The sequence below is a fragment of the Macaca fascicularis genome, chromosome 2, assembly GCF_037993035.2.
Source record: "Macaca fascicularis isolate 582-1 chromosome 2, T2T-MFA8v1.1".
Classification (NCBI taxonomy): domain Eukaryota; kingdom Metazoa; phylum Chordata; class Mammalia; order Primates; family Cercopithecidae; genus Macaca; species Macaca fascicularis.
Window position 1 is genome coordinate 116,170,251 of NC_088376.1, and position 10,957 is coordinate 116,181,207.

The following is a 10,957-nucleotide window of genomic DNA, read 5'->3' on the forward strand; positions in this document are numbered from 1 at the left end:
TCAAGGGATCCTCCCACCTCAGCCTCCTGAGGAGCTGGGATTATAGGCGCCCGCCACCATGGCTGACTAATTTTTTTTATTTTTTGTAGACACAGGGTCTCCCTTTTCTTTCATCCAGGCTGGTCTCCAACTCCTGGTCTCAAGCAATCCTCTTGCCTAGCCTCTCAAAGTGCTGGGATTATAGGCGTGAGACACTGTGCCTAGCCAGCAATCATTTTTAAAAGGAAAAATCTGAGTTTACAACAAAACATAGCAAAAAAAGGAAATTCCCTTTCATTGTGTATTTTGTTTCTCATTGTATATCTCTTTAGTTGCTTCTCTTAAAAATTTAATAGATTTTAAATTAAACAATCTGATCACATAAAAGCCAAGAAATTTAAAAAGAGACACAAAAAGAAACAATGGATCAGTAATAGCTAAGTCATCAATTACTCTCTTGGCTAATGAGGGAATCTTGGGTGGAGTGACCAAATCCAGCTTAGTGGCTGGTCAGTCAGTTGGCTGGCTAACTTAACACAAAAAGACAGAATTGTTCAGTGAAATCATTTCACAAAAGAAAACCTTTTAACTTTGTGGACTATTCCCCATGGATCCCTACACCACAGGCCTTAGAACATTCCCAACTTTTATCACAGGGATATCTTTGCAGTAAAAACACAAGCCGTTGTTAGGAACTAACAAAATAAGAATTCACTTACAACATCTAACCCATCTCCTTTACCGTAGAAACAAGAAAAGGCACAAGAAGACACTGGTGAAGGAAATGCAAATTGTTGCAGCATGTGCTTCAGTGGAGAATATTTAAAAGTCCGCCTTCCGGCCGGGGGCGGTGGCTCACGCCTGTAATCCCAGCACTTTGGGAGGCCGAGGCGGGCGGATCACAAAGTCAGGAGATCGAGACCACGGTGAAACCCCGTCTCTACCAAAAATACAAAAAACTAGCCGGGCGCGGTGGCGGGCGCCTGTAGTCCCAGCTACTCGGGAGGCTGAGGCAGGAGAATGGCGGGAACCCAGGAGGCAGAGCTTGCAGTGAGCCGACATAGCGCCACTGCACTCCAGCCTGGGCGACAGAGCCAGACTCCGTCTCAAAAAAAAAAAAAAAAGGGCCGGGCGCGGTGGCTCAAGCCTGTAATCCCAGCACTTTGGGAGGCCGAGACGGGCGGATCACGAGGTCAGGAGATCAAGACCATCCTGGCTAACACGGTGAAACCCCGTCTCTACTAAAAAATACAAAAAACTAGCCGGGCGAGGTGGCGGGCGCCTGTAGTCCCAGCTACTCGGGAGGCTGAGGCAGGAGAATGGCGTGAACCCGGGAGGCGGAGCTTGCAGTGAGCCGAGATCCGGCCACTGCACTCCAGCCTGGGCGACAGAGCAAGACTCCGTCTCAAAAAAAAAAAAAAAGTCCACCTTCCTAGACAGAGGGTTAATTTACACAGGCATCTTAGTCACGCTGGTTTCTTTAAATCACACCTGACACAATTTTTAGTTAACCTTTTGTTTTTGCTTTCATTGTTGGACTTTAAATGATTTGATAAACCAGCTGACTATCCTGTATATATAAGTCAAGTTAACTGCTGTCATTGAAAACCTTGTTAAAGCTTACACATTCTTAATTCACTTAACTTTAAAAAACCAATTTTCATTCAATTTTCTCAGCAAATTCTAGGCATTAAGACCCTGATTCATCTACTGACACCTTAAACTCTAACTTGTTGGGAAAATTCATGATTCATTATTCCAATCTATTGTCTACAAATATATAGTACCTATATTCCAAAAATGGGAAGTAATAGATTAATACCATTGTCTGTGAACCTAAGGACTCCCAAGAACTACAAATCGTAACCTGCAAAGTATTGCCCCCACTGAAAAGTGATCTTCTAAGAAGTCCCTTAGGAGAGAATTTTAAGTTATTCTGGGTTACGAAAACCCTAACAATCATTATAAAAGCAAAGGGTCATGGCTTACACGGCCATAACTCCAAGTTTACATACAAGCTATCCTCAGTTTGTTAGCATTGCCCCTTTAACCCTCAAAAGGGTCTTGTTTTGAGGCAAATCTCATCTGTGGTGACAGAAGTCAGAATCGTGGTTGCCGTGGGGAGGGGGAATGTGTTTACTGAATGGAAAAGATACAGGGCCTGAAAATGTTCCATATCTTGATCTGAGTGTGGTTATCAGGGTGTATACATGCATAAAAAGTCATTGAATTGTACCCTTAAGATCTTTCTGTAGGTTATATATACCTCAATAAAAAATACATATAATTTTTAAGCACATTGAAATACATTGTTAAAAATCTATTCAAACAATCATATAAAACCATTCTAGATCTAGCTACCAAGATATTTTTTCCAAATGAATTTTAATAAAGACACACATTGCGAGCACTTTTATGTAGAACCTATCAAAATATACACTGTGATTTCTAAGAATCTTTCAGTTTAAAAAGCCACCGAATTTTCGAACTGAAAGCACCCTCAAAAATGATCTGTTTATCTTAATGTTGCAAATAAGGAAAATCAAAGCTACAACGGGTAAGAAAAGTGCCCAAGATAAGGCAGTTAGTCAATTACAACGGTAATAACAGAACTGTTTCCTGATCTCTGGCCGTTTCTACCAGGCCGTTACTTTCCTGACATCGCAAACAAATCTTAACTCCGAATCTACCTATGGCCTAATTCAACGAATGCCTCAAAACGCTAGTCAACAGGCCTCAAAGTGTACACATAAAGGCACATTCATCTTCCTTCATCCTTTCAAGCCAGTTGACAAATTAATGATTATATGTTCAGGCACTTTATCCAGATGCAATAAAATTAAGTATGACATCTTAGAAAATGTGGTTCAAGAGAAGACACACGCGGGGATTAACAAAATACATCTCACTTCCTTTCAAATCTCTTTGATGGTTACTTGGTTCTCAAACACAGATCAGTGCTAACAGGACTCAAAAACACCAATTGGGACCATCAACCAGTGCTGCTTCGGGCCACCCGCTGGGAACACCCCCACCTGACCCGAGCGTCCACCACTCCTCGAGCATAAGCTCTGGGGGTGACCTGTGCCTGCCGGCTTAGTTTTAGACCCCACGGGAACAGCTGACATCTTGTGAAAAACTTAACATAACGTACATCCTTTCCGCGGGAATTTATTTCTGTTCGCACAAGGCGTTTCTGCTAAGCACAGAGCAGGCCTTGCTTCCCAGGACGCCACTCGCCCCTCCACAGCCTCCTTTACAGCGTCCAAAATCGGACTTTAGGAACAGAAATCGAAACGGTCGCGGACCTCCCGAGCGGCAGGTCGGGGCGCTGCCGGGTCGGCGCAGGGTCCGGCGGCGGTGCCCGGCGGGCCGCGGCACGGGAGAGGCCCGCTCACTTCACAACGGCAGCCCGGAGCCACCGGTTGCGGCGGCCGCTAGACGCTCCGCCACCGCGCGGCGACCGCCCGGGCCCTCCGAAGTTCCGACCGGCCGCGCGCCCGGCCCCAACTGCGGGTTCGCGCCCCGCCCGGAGCGAGCCCGGGGGGCGGGTCCGCGGGGGCTCGGCGGGCGGAGCGCGGGGCGCGCGCGGGGAGGGGCGCGCGGCGGGCCCGGCGCGCCGGGGAACTTGGGCGCCCGCCACTGCCGCCGCCCGGCCACTTTCCTTTCACGCCTCCTGCGGGCTGACGCGCGCCGCGCTGCCTGCCAGGGTCTGACGGCTGCCGCCGCTCTCCGCCGCGGCGAGGCGCCCAGGCGCGCCCCTGCTGCCGGCCGGCCGGCGCGCGGGACCGCGGGGCCGCGCGCGGGCGCCGCGCTCCCCCCGCCCCGCCCCCGCCCCCAACGTGCCGCCGCCGCCGCCGCCCGTTGGCGCCTCAGCCCGCGCGCCCGCCGGCGCCCGGCGGTTTCCCGTTGGCAAAGTTGCGCGGCCGCTTCGAAGGGGACGCCGTGCGGTCCCCTGCCCCGGCGCCGCCGCCGCCCCTCCAGGCCGCCGCGCGGGAAGGCCCAGCCGGCGGCCCCGCTTTTTTACCTGCCGGGAGTTTTCGCGCGCGCGCTCGCTCGATCGCTCGCTTTTCCCCCTCTCGCGCTCGTTTTCTTTCTTTCTTTCCTTCTTTTCGCTCCTCCGCGCGGGCGCTTTTTCCTCCCGCGCTGCCCGCGCTCGCCCGCTCGCGCCCTCCTTCCTGCTGGGTTCGGCGGAGCGGGGCGGCCGGCAGCTCTCCCCGCCCCCCTCCACCCGCGCTCCGGCGGAGGCGGCGGCGGCGCTCCGCGCTCCGACTCATTCCAATATGGCACGGACGCAGGGCGCATGCGCCCGCGCCCCCCCACCCCCAGCTCCGCGGTCCTCCAGGCAGCCTGCGCCCCTCGCGCCGCGCCCGTGGAGCCCCCGGGCCCGGCTGCCCCGCTCCCGCCCCAGCGCCATCCCTCCCGACTGGGGCCACGCGGGAGGCAAGGACTCCGCAGGCTGGTGTGCCGGGGGTCCGGCGCCGCGGGCCACCCACGCCCCCAGCCAGCAACTCGGCGCGGACTGCTCCGAGGCCGTGGCGCAGGACACGCGGCGGCGCCTCGGGCCCCCGACGGCGCCGTGGCCCCGAGCTGAATGGCCCGGAAGAGGAGACCTTTCCCCGGGAACCCAGTGCCCGCCTTGGCCCGACCCCGACCCAGGAGGGAAGGGCCCCCGCGCCTCACCTCGGGTTGTGGACGGAGCGGTGGGGATCCCAGAGGGGTTCACGGGTCGGACCTGGCGTACTGGCCCGGCGAAGAGCGCCGCTGTCGCCCGCACGTGACCGGTTCGGACAAGATGGCATGAGCAGAGAAGCGGCCGGATCCCAGATGCGCGCGTGCCGCCGCCGTGGGGGCTGCGCCCGTTTGCCTGCCCGGCGTCGGGGATCGGGCGCGCCCTCTGAGACCTGAAGGGACACCCAAGTGCCCCCTGTCTGCGAAGTCCGGCGCGGGCCCTTCGGCGCCCCCGGTGTCTCTAGGCTTTCGCAGGAGGCGCGCTGTAAATCTTGAGTCTTCCTGCAGCGAGGGGGCACAGGACAGCTAAGAATTGGGACGAAAGAGCCCAGAGCCCCGAGCCCCGGGAAGAATCAGAACCTCGAAGGCGGCTTCGAGCTGGCCCCGCAACCCGAGGTGACCGTGAGCGGTTACGTTGCCTGAACTCGCCCCCTTCTCCTGAGCGCAGGTGCCCGTGGGACATACACCCGCCCACCTGCTCCGGAAAGTTCCCTCCAGGAGGGAGTTCCCGCGCCACCGAGACCCGGGAGCTCCCGATCAGACTCCCAGGCCCTGAAAGGAGTTCTCGGACAGGGCCCAGAGGCGCCCCCACCGCAAGAAGAAAGTCTAGGGTTCCCTCCGTGTGCCAGGCGCAAGCTCAAGCCACCTCCCTCAACCACTCTGGGAAATATCCCACTTCAGGAACTTACTCAAAGTCACGCCGCTGGCTGGATTTGAATCCAGATTTTTTTTAGCACCGCTGAAAAAACAATATGACAACCAGAAAGAGAACAATCTAAAAAGAATACAGTAATCCATATTATTACAATGAAACTTTTCACGACATGAAACATATATATACACTGTATATAGTTGCAACAACACTGTTTTTGTTACTACTTTCACTACCATTTTTATTTTGTTCACATGATTCATTTTTAAGGTGTGCAGGTGTCCTGAACTATTCACTCAGCCCCCTAATGTTTTTGGTTCTTCACAGTTGTTTGACGTATCCTTGAATTTTGCACTTGGGACAAATACCTGGGAGTGGAAAGGCTCCCAGGTAGAAGGCTGTGAATGGCCAAGTAGTCTTGGCTTACAGCGTCATGTTTTCACCAAGAGCTGCCCCAATTATTCTACCGCCTCCAAAAAACAAGTGTAAGGAGTTTAACACACTTTTAAACATTGAGTGCCATTTCCCCCCTACTTTAATAGTCTATTGCTAGTTCAAGGTTACTTGGCATTTCTTAGGTGACCAAACATGAATTTTTTTTCCATGCATTTATTATCTGCATTCCCTCTTCTGTGAATGTTCTGTTCATATCTATCTTCTGGGGACTTGAACCTCTTCTAACTTTAAACAAGCTTTTTTTGTATTATAGATATTACTCCTTTGTCGACGTTGATGCAAATATTTTCTAGCCTGTTCTTTCTTGTTTTATTCTAATGTTCAATGTGTCATTCTAGTGAATCCTTTGTGGTTTTTTTAATTGCTTCAATTCTGACAAAGTGAGCTTTCTGCTGCCCATCTGATAGTCTTTTTTCTGCTAGTTTTGTACAATTTCATTTCATATTTCATTCTCTGATGATTATCCTGATTTTATTTTGGTTTATTTATTTGGAGTAAAATATGGACATAACTCACTACCATTGTCATCGGTTGTTATTAATTCTGCAGTTACCATTTCTTAAATAATTATTCACCAGACGTGGGGACTTACACCTGTAGTCCTAGCATTTTGGGAGGTTGAGGCAAGAGGATCACTTTAGGCCAGGAGTTTTAGGCTGCAATGAGCTGTGATTGTGCTACTGCACTCCAACCTGAGTGACAGAGCAAGACTCCATCTCAAAAAATAAAAATAAAAATAATTTTAAAAAAAGACTGGGCACGGTGGCTCACGACTGTAATCCCAGCACTTTGGGAGGCCGAGGTGGGAGGATCACGAGGTCAGGAGATCGAGACCATCCTGGCTAACACAGTGAAACTCCGTCTCTACTAAAAACACACAAAAAAATTAGCCAGGCGTGGTGGCAGGCACCTGTAGTCCCAGTTACTGGGGAGGCTGAGGCAGGAGAATGGTGTGAACCTTGGAGATGGAGCTCACACTGAGCGGAGATCGCGCCACTGCCCTCTAGCCTGGGCTACAAAGCGAAACTCTGTCTCAAAAAAAATAATAAAAAATAAAAAATTCCTTTGTTTAGTAAAACCTACTTTTACGCTAGACTTTTGATTTTGATTAATATATTTCTGAATTCTCCATTTCCTTCTGTAGCCCTAAGTTTGAGCAAATACCATGTGAATCTAAATATTGGTTCTTTGGAATAGGTTCTGACATATAAAAAGGCTTGATTCCCTCTCATGCCCTTATGAGGTCTTCTTTTTTCAGAGTATCAGTTGATATCCACACTGGTTTATGTGTCTCTATGCATCCTACCATTAAGAGGACTGGCTTTGAGGAGGGACCACCCAGGTTCAACAACCAGCCCTGTGACCTTGGCAACTTACCTATCCCCTCTGGGCCTTCGGGTCTTGGTCTGTAAAATTAGGATAAGAGTAACAGCTTCCTCCGGCCTGGCACAGTGGCTCACACCTGTAATCCCAGCACTTTGGGAGGCCGAGTCGGGTGGAGAGGTCAGGAGATCAAGACCACCCTGGCTAACACGGTGAAACCCTGTCTCTACTAAAAATACAGAAAACTTAGCCAGGCGTAGTGGTGGGCGGCTGCAGTCCCAGCTACTCAGGAGGCTGAGGCAGGAAAATAGCATGAACCCGGGAGGCGGAGCTTGCAGTGAGCCGAGATCGCGCCACTGCACTCCAGCCTGGGCGAGAGAGCAAGACTCTATCTCAAAAAAAAAAAAAAAAAAAAAAAAAAAAAAGATTAACAGCTGCCTCACAACCTCAACACCTAGGACATAGTAAATGTTTTCTAAATGTTAGCTATTGTTAATGATTTTTTTGAGACAAGAGTCTCGCTCTGTCACCCAGGCTGGAGTGCAGTGGTGCAATCTCGGCTCACTGCAACCTCTGCTTCCTGGGTGCAAGCGATTCTCCTGCCTCAGCCTCCTCAGTAGCTGGGATTACAGGCGTGCACTACCACACCTAGCTAATTTTTGTATTTTTAGTAGAGACGGGGGTCTCACCATGTTGGTCAGGCTGGTCTTGAACTCCTGACCTCATGATCCACCCGCCTCGGCCTCCCAAAGTGCTGGGATTACAGGTGTGAGCCACCACGCCCAGCCTTTTTGAAAATTTTTTTTTTTTTTTTTTTTTTTTGAGGCGGAGTCTTGCTCTGTCGCCCAGGCTGGAGTGCAGTGGCCGGATCTCAGCTCACTGCAAGCTCCGCCTCCCGGGTTTACGCCATTCTCCTGCCTCAGCCTCCCGAGTAGCTGGGACTACAGGCACCCGCCACCTCGCCCGGCTAGATTTTTGTATTTTTTAGTAGAGACGGGGTTTCACCGTGTTAGCCAGGATGGTCTTGATCTCCTGACCTCGTGATCCGCCCATCTCGGCCTCCCAAAGTGCTGGGATTACAGGCTTGAGCCACCGCGCCCGGCCTGAAATTTTTTTTGAGAGAAGGTCTCACTCTGTCACCCATGCTGCAGTGCAATGGTGCTATCATGGCTCACTGCAGCCTTTAACTCCCAGGCTCAAGCAATCCTCCTGTCTCAGCCCCCTGAGTAGCTGGGACTACAGGTGTGCACCACCATGCCCAGCTAATTTTTGTATTTTTAGTAGAGACGGGTTTTTGCCATGTTGTCCAGGCTGGTCTCAAACTCCTAGGCTCAAGTGATCCACCCACCTCGGCCTCCCAAAGTGCTGGCCACCACGTCCGGTCCTATCTTTCAATTTATTCAAATATTGTAAAACTCTCTTGCCTTTCTCCAGTGCTCACCTTCATGATCCCTAATGAAGAAGAACAGAGAACTCAAGGAACAGTTTAAAACTGTCTGCCCATCTGACTTGTATCGGGCACTGTGTAGATGTGGGTGTGAGTATGCACATGTGCACTTGGACAGAATCTCCTTTAACTCTTGCAACATCCTTCAGGACAGGCCATAACATTCCCTATGGACAAAGAGCAAACTGAGAGCTTCCAGGTCATCCTTAAAGAGAAGCAAAGCTTAGCCACAAACCAGGCATGCCAGCTTCTACTGGGAAACCACATTACTGGGAAATTCGAGTTGGGGATTGTTGACAGAAGATGCAGCCCCAGAAGAGCATGGAACGAGGGGTAACTTATCAAAAACTGACTTCTGGTCATGACTCACCCCAGCTGAAAAGCCTCTCAAGGTTCCCTATTGCGCTTTGCACAAGTCCAAAAGTCTCACTTTGGCCTATAAAGCACCAGGGCCAGGTGCGGTTGCTCATGCCTGTAATCCCAGAACTTTGGGAGGCCAAGGTGGGCGGATCATGAGGTCAGGAGTTCGAGACCAGCCTGGCCAATATAGCAAAACCCCATCTCTACTAAAGATACAAAAAGTAGCCAGGCGTGGTAGCACCTGCCTGTAATCCCAGCTACTCAGGAGGCTGAGGCAGGAGAATCACTTGAATCTGGGAGGCAGAGGTTGCAATGAGCCGATATGGCGCAATTGCACTCCAGGCTGGGCAACAGGGCGAGACTCCATCTCAAAAAAAAAAAAAAAAAAGACTGGCCCTGGCCTGGTGCACTGGCTCACACCTGCAATCCCAACACTTTGGGAGGCTAAGGTGGGCAGATCACTTGAGGTCAGGAGTTCAAAACCAGCCTGGCCAACATGCCGAAACCCCGTCTCTACTAAAAATACAAAAATTAGCTGGGCGTGGTGGCACGTGCCTGTAATCCCAGCTACATGGGAGACTGAGGCAGGAGAATTGCTTAAAGCTAGGGGGCAGAGTTTGCAGTGAGCCAAGATCATGCCATTGCACACCAGCCTGGGTGACAAGAGTGAAACTCTGTCTCAAAAAAAAAAAAAAAAAGACTGGCCTGGCCCACCTTCACCTGTCCCATTCAGCTGTCCTACTCACCTGCCTTGCTTGCTGTATTTTAGCTGCACCTGTCTCCTTTCCATTTCATGAGTATGTCACTGTCCTTCCCACTGGCACACTCCCCATCCCACTTCCTGCACCCACCTTTACATAGGTGACACCTTATTGTTCCAGTATTTGCTTAACAAGATGGTCTCCTCAGAGAGGCTTTCCCTGCCCACACCATCTAAACAGGTTCTCTCTCTCCCCAGTGGTAATATTTCTAATTTATACCTACATTTGTTTGTCATTTATTTGGGTTCTGTCCCCCTCTATAATCCTACAGATAGACATCAGTCCCCTTGAGCACAAAAACATGCCTGTCTCCATCACCAAGAGGTCAGCCCTTTCCCCGAGAGGCAGTGGGAAGACAAGAGGGTGGCTAGTGGGCCATTTGACAGCATCCAAGACCAGAGGTTGGCACACCCAGGAGGTATCCTGGCCATTCCCAACTTAGTCTCCGCTTCCTGCTGGCTTCATGGGGTAAGGGTTGTAATCCTCTGACATCATTGACCAAGGGGTCAGTGTTCAACCATTCTATATGAAACCCCTATGCCCTGAAGCCTTGTCTGCCCACGAATCAGGCCTGCTTTCTGCGGGTGGGCATCAACCTGGGGCCTTATACTGGATGAGAACCTAAGGGCCAGGCCCGGACCCTGGGGACTGGCAGAACCTTCAGCCAGGGCATCATGCTGTTTTCAACCCATGAAAAACTGAATGAAATTCCACAAGCCAGCCAGGCCTGCTGTCAGTGATCAGCGGCCCTCCATTGCCACTGACTAGTCAGCTTCCTTCAGTCAGTCCAAATGAGGCCAGTCACATAATGACTCCCTGTGGCTAATTACCCAAGCAATCAGGTGAGCCCCACTGAAGAGTCACTGCTCACCCCATGCCATTCTTTACTGAGACCCAGCTGACTATGCTGGCCCTGCTGCCCCTGGAGCACAGGCCATGACTCCACATCCTCCATAACACCTGCCCTGCTTCCCTCCATGTTCTGGCTCCTGTGACCCCTGCCCCACCAGGTGTCCTGCTCACCTATGCTCTGTTGTCAGGGAAAAAACAATGGGTGTGGAGGCAGACAGCTGGGGTCAAGTTCAGAGTTAGTCAGTGATTCTCTGTGAGACCTTCTATGGGACCCTTTACCTCTCTGGGATCAGTTTCCTCATCTTTGCAAAATGGGGAGGAAACCACCTACTTTGCTGGCTGCTAGGAATCTGAAGAACAAAATGTGTATAAGCATTCTTTGCAAACTCTAAAGCA

The 10,957-nt window shown here is 51.2% G+C and overlaps 1 protein-coding gene across 7 annotated transcripts in view; it reads right to left on the bottom strand.

Moving 5' to 3' along the window:
- The window catches only part of SFMBT1 (Scm like with four mbt domains 1), a 153,955-nt gene extending 149,002 nt beyond the window's left edge, over positions 1-4,953 (bottom strand). For 4 of the 7 annotated variants that reach the window (XM_074032471.1, XM_015446019.4, XM_074032472.1 and 1 more), the window contains exon 1: positions 4,007-4,264. The gene's annotated coding sequence lies outside the window, so the exon portion shown is untranslated. Of the gene's footprint in view, positions 1-3,133; positions 3,492-4,006; positions 4,265-4,662 lie in introns of those variants that run through there. The other 3 variants (XM_005547388.5, XM_074032473.1, XM_005547387.5) reach the window with 3 other exon arrangements.
- Between the last annotated feature and the right edge of the window lie 6,004 nt (positions 4,954-10,957).